At 38.8% G+C, this 8,760-nt stretch overlaps 1 pseudogene; it reads left to right on the forward strand.

Moving 5' to 3' along the window:
- Nucleotides 1–214: 214 nt before the first annotated feature.
- On the forward strand, nucleotides 215–7,965 carry LOC141414727 (heat shock cognate 71 kDa protein pseudogene; annotated as a pseudogene).
- The last annotated feature ends 795 nt before the right edge of the window (nucleotides 7,966–8,760 follow it).

An 8,760-nucleotide genomic window follows, 5' to 3' on the forward strand; every position in this document is an offset into this window, starting at 1 on the left:
GAAAATCTTCAGACACATTTTTAAGTGAAAGGACTAAGTGACAAAAATATAAATCCATTTCTATTTGTGTAAAATCTATACTTACTCCTGTCCATTTAAGTGTAGAAGTAGATACATAGATGTATGTATTTAAATACTTTATATATGTCTATAGACATGCATATATATATATGCACACACATATATAGTATGTAATCTGTATTTAAATGCAGAAATGGGTAAGTATACATATTCAAACACTACATATACATAGCTTATATGTGCATATATATATATATACAGTATATGTAATGTATGCATATGTGCTTAAGTGCAGAGTAAGGAGGACTCCACAGAGAACTGTTAATGTGTTACTTCTCATGTGAGGGCACTGGTGATATGTGGGAAAGGAATATTTAATATTTGTTGGTTGATTGATTGATTGTACTGGGGATTGCTGGGCTAGCCTCAGACCATGATCCTTCTACTTATGCCTCCTCTGTGACTGTAATTACAGACATACACCACCATTTCTGGCTTATTTGTTGAGATGGGTGTCTCTATAACTTTTTTGCCAGGCTTGCTTTAAACCATGGCCCTCCTACCTTTGCTCCCTAGTAGTAGCTGGGATTACAGATGTGAGACACTGTACCTGGACCCTTTCTTTATATTTTCATGTATACATGTTCATGTGTATGAAGACCTCATGTACAGATTACATGTATGCCTTTGTTTGGGAGCAGTTTTCACAGATGGCCTGAATATTTGTGGCCCAGGCAGATTGGTGTTGTACACCCCACCTCGGATCTTAGCTGCACAACTCACAGAGTCAGAGAGAGGGGACCCTACCCTTCTTCTGAAACAATCCAATTACAGGACTGGCATGTTGTGGCCAGTGGTCATATACTTATTGAGCAGCAGCTATGGGCCAGGTTTACTGAGCTATGAGCAAGTCACTTTGCTTGGTGGAAGATAGCAGTGATAAAAGACAGGCAGTATTTAAACCATGTGTACCCTGGAGCTTTTTCCTGCTGAAAGATGACAGTCAAAAGTAAGATAACTCTTATTGTAATAAGTAGTGCAGATGTTGGGCAGGTGGAACTCCTACTTTAGTAGGGTTTCAAAGACCTTTCAGATTGCTGACGGGGAGTTGAGAAGGAACCAGCAGCTCACTTGTGGAGATCAGGGAAAAGTGCACCCCACGTGGTGAGGAGCTAGAGACAGGGGAGTAAGGGAGTGGGTAGGTGCTAGATTGGACAGAGTTGGGGCAGGGCCAGGATTTACAATGTGCATCTTGTGGGTTGCACTGAGAGTTTAGATTTTTATCCTGAGTGCAGTGGGAAACCACTGGTGACTTTCACACAGGGAAATAAGAACATGGCCTAATCTGTATTTTCTGATCTATGATGAAAATGGATTGTAGAGCTAGGAAGGAAGCAGGAGGCCATGAGGAGCTATTATTGGAAGCTCATGGTGACTGTGCTTTCTTTTTTTGTGTCTTAATAAGGTGACCTCCAGATGGGTCGGGGAGAGCTGCTATAATGCTCACATGAAGTAGGAAGAGATTCCAGGGACTGGTCTGTGTCTGAACACACAGCATGACCCTCTTTCTTCCATACCTGCTTATTCTACTGTTTTGCACTCCAATAAATGGCTTTATATAGCCACTTAACCCAGGCCTCCGATTTGCCAGATCCCATTCTGGAAAATTCTCTCCTGATTCATTCTCTCTTCATCTAGTCACGCTTTTTTCTTTTTTTCTTTTGCAGTCAAATATGCCTGAGAAAAACAACTTAAGGGAGGGAAGATTTAATTTATTTCACATTTTGAGATTTCAGTCCATGGCCAGCTGGATCCATTGCTGTGGGCCAGAGGCAAAGCAGAAACACCATCATGGCAGGAGCACGTTGGAAAGGCTGCTTACTTCTTGGCAGCCAGAAAATGGAGAGAGAGAGAGAGAGAGAGAGAGAGAGAGAGAGAGAGAGAGAGAGAGAGGAGGGAGAGAGAGGAGGGAGAGAGAGAAAGGGGTCGAGGTATATTTTTCCAAGACACATCTCCATTGATCCAAGTAGGCCCCACCTCCTACTTTCATGACCTCCCAATAATACCATCATGTTATGACTCCATCAAGGATTAATCCATTGATTAGGTCAGAGCCCTCAGGATTCAATCATTTTCCAAAAGTCCTTCAGCTGGCAACCAAACCCTTAACACAGAAGCCTTAAGGGGACATCTCAGATCAAATCATAACACCATCCTTTCTTGTGTGCAGAGGAATGTGTGGTTCACCAAAGGGCTCCCTTGTGCTTGTTTCAGAGAAGGCTCAGACCATGGGGAGCCATGGAAAGAGGGAGCAGAGGGAAGAGAGTGAGGACTGATGTCATCCCACAAAACCTGCTAGTTTGCCTCTGTCTGGCTGTGCTTCAACCAGAGGTCTCTGCTCCTCTCCTGGCAGCCCTTCTCATATAACTCTCTCTTGCTGGGTCCAGTAACTGTTCCCTTCTCTGATGCCATCAGGCTTGATGATAGTATCAGCTTCCCTTTTGGGAAACTGAATTGTCCCTTACAGCTTCCCTTTTGGGAAACTGAATTGTCCCTTACAGCTTCCCTATACTCCATCCACAGTTTTGTAAGAGATATCTTTATTAATTATCCTCAAGTTCTTCTAGTTTGAGCTTCTCTTGGGGCCTTGCTTAATATGCCTAAGCATCATCCCTGATTCTTTCCCTTCCATCTTTCTCTGCCCACAGTCTGTCAGCAAAGTATAAATATATATATATGTATATATATAAATATATATATGTATAAATATATAAATATGTATATATACATATGTATATATATATATATAGTATTTCAATCACAGAGCTAGTATTCTAATTCAGACCATTATCATCTTTCAGTTGGATTTCTGTGAAACTTTTCTAACTAGTCTCCTTGCCTTTAATTCCATTGTCTTCCAGAAATTGTTTCTGCTGTTGCTAAAGGATCTTTCTAAAATGGAAACCTGACTGTACTATGCTTCCCTGTTTAAAACCCTTGAATGGTTCCCCTTTGCTCTTGGGATAAAGTGCAAATTTCTAAGTGAGGATTTCTAGGTCCTGCACCATCTGGTCTCTGCTCACATCATGGTTTATTCCTCTCCTTCTTCCTTTCTCCCTTCTCTCTCTCTCTCTCTCATTTTAACTCAGCTTCCTGAATTTCCTACAGGTCTCAAACCTTCTGTTCCTTCTCTCATCTGTGGGTCTCTAACTTACAATCAGGAAGTGCCAAGACAAAGGAGACAGTGCGAAGGAGTGTCTGTGCTCTACACCCAAGAGGTTCTTGCCACTTGGAGTGACTGTCTTGATTTGAGTGACAGCATTTTTCAAATTGGAACTGCCATTTTTCAGTTCAGAGGAAGCCCTCATCCTAAAGACCGTCATCTGGGGGTATGTCATAGCTTGATATCCACAGATTTTTATGACACTCAAGAGATACTGGAGAGAATTTATTTGAGAAAACAGTGAGACCCTCTAGACCAGCACCATTCAAAATGGCAGCTACTAGTTTTACGTGGCCACTGAACACTTGAAATGTTACTAGTTGCCCAGTGTGGTGGTGCATGCCTGCAATCCCAGTACTTAGGAGGTTGAGGCAGGAGGATCACAAGTTTGAGGCAAGCCTGACTTACACAGTGAGCCCTGTCTCAAAAACAAACAAACAAACAAGCAAACACACTAAATGTAGCTAGTGTAATTCAAGATGTGCTGTGAATGTAAAATGTACACTAGATTTTAAGGACCTGGAATGAAAAAAAATGTAAAATATCTCACTAACAATTTTTATATTGATTTTATGTTGAAGTAATATTTCAATGTATCAAATTATACAAAATATGCTGCTAAATTATTTCCACCTGTTTCTTTTTATTTTTTTAATGTAATTACTAGAAAATATACAGTTACATATGCAGTGTGTTGCACTAGACCCCAGAGCAAATTGTCCCTCCAAGTGTGCTCTGCAGCTAGCTGCACCAGCACCACTTGGGAGCTGTCAGAACTGCAAATCTCAGACTCCACCTTGGACTTGCTGAATCAGGTACTGTAGTTTAACAAGATGCCCAGGTGATTCACTTATATTAAAATTAAGAAGCACTAGTCTAGAGAAGAAAGATAGGATGAACACAGCCTTGGTAATTCTTTCTGGATGCAGACACTTATTATATATCTATTCAAAGGCTATAAGTATGTGTTTCACTTTAAGGGAGAGGAAACTAGGAAGAAAAGAAAAGAAAAAGGAAGAAAAGGAAAGAAAAAAAGAAAAGAAAAAGAAAAAGCTAGAATTTTTTGATAAGAAAATATACATTCCCACACCTTAATCAAGCATTCTGAGCACAGAGGTTTAAAAAGAAGTAAATTTAGCCAATTGAAGGTGCAAAAAAAAAAAAAAAACCCAAAAAACAAATGTAGGACAAATCAGTCTGATCATTTGAGGTATGAACATTCAAGGAAAGAATTGAAACTCCAATAAAGCTTGAGATTCTGAGCAATCAAAATTCAGATGGCAAGCATCATTACTGAGAATGACTGTAATGATTAGATTGATAAGAGTTGGTGTCTTCCAGAATTCTAGAAGGTCTGCCCAGAACTGCAGCTTGAATCAGCCGAGAAAACTCAACAGGAGTCCCAGAAAGAGTACTGCAGGTTTCTGTTTCTTTTTCTGTCATTATTTTGTGGTTTTACATTTTTATTTCTGGTGAAATTTGGATAGTAAATTCTCGTCTTATTAAACGTTAACAGCAAGGGCTGAGAGCATGACTCCAGGGGTAGTGTGCCTGCCTAGCAAGGGAGAGGCTCTGAGTTCAAATCTCAGTATGGTCAAAAAAAAAAAAGAAAAAAAATTCCTTAGCACCTGCGTAAATTTAAAGGAATATCAAAGCATTTTGAGAATGATAAAGAGAAGGCAATATTTTGCTGGCCACCATTGCTGTTGAAATGAAACACCTGGCATTTCTAGATGCAGGGCTTGAAGCAACTGACAATACCAAATGCCTTCAAGGTAAAAAGGGTTGTGGTACATCTTGTTTATTCTGAATGCATTTATTTTTTTCTCATGTAGTGATGCATATGGGCATTTGCCTGAGGAAACAGAGTGTGATAGTTGCATAGTTCTGTGTCACCCGGACTCTTGGGAACACATACATGTCTAGGTTCAAATTACTCAGTAAGTAAGCTGTTTTCCCTAAATAATATACTCATATTACAGTAAGAGGCACATAATAGTTGCATATACACAAAGATAGCTTCTTCCAGCATGATTTCTGTAATAGGAGGATAATCCCACTTCCTTTAAAAACATCTAATGTTCCAGCCAAAAGCTTTTTTTGTAGATCTCAGGGCTCTCCCAGATGGGATCTAATAACTCCATTCTCTTTAAAATACACAAACAATACCATATCTTGGAAGCTCTAGGAAAAGATATTTGCTTCCTGAATGGTTTCCTACTTGTTTCAAGTTGTAGGAATGTTGTTCTTAATCTCCATTAACTGATTCCTTAGGCATAGGGCTCTTGAATAAACTCAAAGTTTGTATTTTTATTTAATTACATTTTCTTCTTCTTTTCCTCTTTCCAAAAAAATTGTGAGGCAATCAGTAGCAAAGATAACTGCAACATAGCAAATAAAGTGGAAATAGAAAGTAAGAACAAAGACAAATAAGTGGAAGCTAGTATAGTAATGATAAGATAGCCCTAGCAGTGGATAAGACCCAAATTCTACTGTGCAATTCCCAGAATTTAGGGAAGAAAGGCAAGCAATCAACATTACAAAACTCAAAATCAGGAATAAGGAAGTCTACCAGTTTCTCAAGAGAGTCACAATTTTCTTGGCAATAAACTACAAAAGAAATTCTCATGCAGGGTTATTTAAGGAGTATGATGTGACATTGTAGATAAATGGATTAATAATAGTCCCTTCCTCCTTAGCAATATGTGAAGATGAAATGAAGCAAAACATGTTAGGTCCTTAGAATTGTGATTGGCACACAGTCAACTGAAATAAACTATCATCATGATAATTACATACAAATCATGCAATAATAAATAATGCAGTATCCATAGTGACTGTAGCAAATGCAGAATGAATTTCAGGTTTTGCTTTTTGTAAAAGCTCTAGCCAAAAGCATAATGTTACACAACTCAGTGAAGGTGGAAAACAGGAGCTATGGTTAATGTGATCCAGCGTGGAGCTGTCTGGTATCCCTTACTTGATCACAGCACAAAACAGAGGGAAACTAGGAACGGCTGAATTGCATACTGAGACCACAAATCCCAGATATGGTTCTTGATTATCCAGTTGGACAAAAGGATCCATCAGAAGAACAGGAAATCAATCAAAATATCCAGGTGTGTGTTTCCATAGGCTTTTAGTATGTTGTTTACTAGTAACTACTAGGTGAGTTACAGAGGGTTGCTATCATTTGGTACTCAGAAAACTCACATAGACACTACTATACTAGAATTTCTTGAGGATCCTAATTCAGCTTTATGCCAAGAAGAAGTCTGGCTATTCCACAGTGTTTGATAATGCTGCAAAGAGTGAGATAGCTTGTTATTGGAACATCACTGTCAATGCCCTGAATTTACAGAGTTATTCAATGGCAGTTATTCTTGATTTTTAAGGCACTAATTTTATTTTTCTGAAGGTTGTTTGGTTAGCCCCTCAATGACTTATTATGTATACTTGTATCATCAGTATTGCTAAAGTTAATGTCTGTACAATCCACTCAAAATGTGCTTGTTTTAGAGGGTTATCCTTGTGGAGTCCTTATCTATTGGTATAGCTTTTCTCTGACAGTGACAGTCACGCTGGGTGATTCTACCCTTATTCTCAAGATTCAGAAGCTTCTGTAGGACTTCTCCAATGGAAAAATAACATTATGATAATAGTGGAATAATAATATTTTGTCTCATAGTTTCAGAGGTTTCAATTCATGGTCATTTGGTTCCATTTTTGTTGGCTTGCAGTGAGACTGAACATCATTGTGAAGAGAATGTGGTGGAGAAAACCAGCTTACCTCAGATAGAAAGCAGAGTGTGAGACAGGAAGGGGCCAGAGGCAAGAGAACTGTGAGGACCTGCACCCAGTCACCTACTTCCTCCAGCTAGGCCCCACCTTCTAAAGTTTTTATAACATCCCCAAATAGCAACACCAATGCACTAAGCATGCTTGGGGGCTGGACATTTAACACATGAACCTGTGGGGGACATTTCATTTTCAAACCACAATACTCCTCTTTTCTTTGGTATTGAAATTGCTGGTGGAGTACTGTTCTTATCAAATACAATACTACCATTCTCACCAAGCAGACAATGGCCTTCATTGCCTGCTCTAACACTTGTCTGGTGTGCTCCTTCAGATATATGAAGGTGAGTGTGCCATGACCAAAGATATAACCTATTTTTGGAAAGTTTGAATTCAAAGGTATACCTCTTGTACTCTATCATGATTATCAGATTGAAGTCACTTTTGATATTGATATCAATGGCATCCTCAATGTCTTCTGCTATGGATAAGAGTTTAGGAAAAGGGAACAAGATTACCATTACTAATTACAAAATATTGAACATATAAACCAGGAATATGAAAAGTATAAAGCTGAAGATGAGAAGCAGAGGGGCAAGATGTCTTCTAAGCGTTTTCTGAAGTCCTATGTAGTCAACGTGAAAGCAACTATTGAAGATGAGAAACTTCAAGGCAAGATCAATGGTGAGGATAAACAGATTATTCTTGACAAGTGTAATGAAATCATCAGTGGTCTGAATAAGAATCAGAAGAAGGAATTTGAATATTAGCAGAAAGAACTGGAAAAACTCCAACTCCATCATTACCAAACTGTACCAGAGTACAGTAGGGAGGATGGGAAGATGCTTGGGGATTTCTTTGGTTGAGGAGCTCCTCCTTTTGGTTGTGTTTCCTCAGGGTCCACCATTGAACAGGTTGATTAAACAACCAAAGAATAGATGTAGCATTTTTACACACAGTAAAAAATTTTAGGGTAAGCTTCTACAGTAAATTACTGTGCATTCTTAATACTTAAGTATGGAATGTAAATGTGCACAGGGAAAGGAAATAACATTGGACTTTATAATCACTGTATTATAAATTGAAAATGCAATATTTTAAACAAAACTCTATTTCAAATTGGAAAAAATATTTATTAAATCTCCCAGAAGATCAAGAATGGCTCTAGAGCTACCCTGTCAAACAGCTCCCTGGAAGAGTGGAAAAATTTAGAGTCATAGAATCACAGATCATCAGGTGTACTGGTACAACATTCCTGGAAGCATTGATTTCTTCTATTCTTGATGGTAGTTTTCACATGGGGATGCTGAGGAGATACATCTTAAAACTCAGCCTGTGTTCCTCAAAACTTGGTTTCCCTATCAGAATCAAGTGTATTGATTCTGACTCACCCCTCTGGTACCACTGAATCACAGTTCCTAAGGAATGTGCAGTGATTACTTGAACTCTTCTCTGTGCTGATAACCCTGTTCTATAACCTCTGGTCACATCTACAGTAGGCCTTACTTTCTGCTTCTCAGAGGAAATTGAAACCATCAGCTGTCAAATCTCCTAATCTACCTTTACCCTTTGTCTTTTATCTTCCAGCTGTGCTCTGCCTACCAACATCCTGCTTTCCCAGAAATTGTTCCTATTAATTCTTTATTTTCCCTCATATATATCCAACTGCTCCTTATAAAAAGGATCATTCCTGTAGGCAGGAAAGTATATTCAAGTTT

Source organism: Castor canadensis, chromosome 12, assembly GCF_047511655.1.
Source record: "Castor canadensis chromosome 12, mCasCan1.hap1v2, whole genome shotgun sequence".
In the NCBI taxonomy this organism is placed as follows: domain Eukaryota; kingdom Metazoa; phylum Chordata; class Mammalia; order Rodentia; family Castoridae; genus Castor; species Castor canadensis.